The 1,168-nt window shown below is 35.8% G+C and overlaps 1 protein-coding gene across 4 annotated transcripts in view; it reads right to left on the bottom strand.

Annotated features, from left to right (window-relative positions):
* LOC116685805 (tetraspanin-18) overlaps positions 1 to 1,168 on the bottom strand; it is a 27,476-nt gene that overhangs the window by 2,175 nt on the left and 24,133 nt on the right. The window lies entirely within an intron of this gene.

Raw genomic sequence — 1,168 nt, 5'->3', positions numbered from 1 at the left:
GTCAGTTTGACCCGAGGAACAACACAAGGGTTAAATGTGCATGGCATTATAATACTCACCTGGGTGTAAATCATTGTTAACTTCCCATTTAACTCCTTTTCAAGCAAAGGTTTTATCCAATTATGAAACAAAATCATGTTTTAGAGATTGCAACACTGATTTACACAGCTTTTTTTCTTGGAATCACTGCCTTTACAGACCAGCACAGTATATAAAATAGTTAAAGGGTAACTTTTTTCAACTTGGACCTATTTGCCCAGATGTTTTGACATTGGTCCAGTTTTAAGGAGGATCGCTGAATTCAGCAGGGTCGAAACAAGCTACAATATAAGTATATAAGTATATGTATAAGTGTATACAATATAAGTAATAGGGCAATTCTGCAATTCAATTCACATCAATTTACATCCACAAATGTGCTGGTTTTGCCGCTGACAGGTTCAGATTATAACTGTAAGTGTCTGACAACATCATGGAAAGGATCCCTACAGACACAGACCTAGAGATCTATTAAAGATTAAGATTATTTCAGTTTTACAGCCATTAAATTGCCCTCGCCAAACCCACAAGACTCCATTTAAATTAACAGTAATTTTATCATCGTAAAACACGCTTCATTCAAAGTCAACAGAAATAAAAGTAAAATTTCTAAAAGCTGTCTTTGTTCGTCCTTCCACTGTTCCAACAATCACCGCCCTGGTTTGGTTGAAATGAATGCATAATTTACCGATTTACATGTAAGAATAAGCTGGCTCTATACACCCTAAAAGTATGTTTTTTTTTAATGGAGTCTGGTGGGTTTAGCGATAATAATCTCTGGGCAGTTTCTGCTTGAACAAAAAGGATTTTACTCTTAAAAAAAAAGGTCTATTTCTGCAGGGATCCTTTCCATAATTTTGTCAGACCCTTAGAATAATAATCTGAGCCAGTTAATGGCAGAAACAGCACGTTTAGTGGATGGAAACTGATGTTGCGCATTTCTTTTCTTTTAAAAAAAAATATTTGTATTGTTTTAGAGCAGGTATAGTGTACAGTGCAACAGTACAATGACAATTGTAACAAGACACCCTTCTATTTACCCCGTCCCAACCACAACAAACCCTTATGCCGAGGGAAAAAAACAAAAAAAAACACACATACACTACCGGTCAAAAGTTTGGGGTCACTT

The sequence above is a fragment of the Etheostoma spectabile genome, unplaced genomic scaffold (assembly GCF_008692095.1).
Source record: "Etheostoma spectabile isolate EspeVRDwgs_2016 unplaced genomic scaffold, UIUC_Espe_1.0 scaffold270, whole genome shotgun sequence".
NCBI lineage: Eukaryota > Metazoa > Chordata > Actinopteri > Perciformes > Percidae > Etheostoma > Etheostoma spectabile.
The sequence above is the reverse complement of the archived record's forward strand: the minus strand, read 5'-3'. Positions and strand labels throughout refer to the sequence as shown.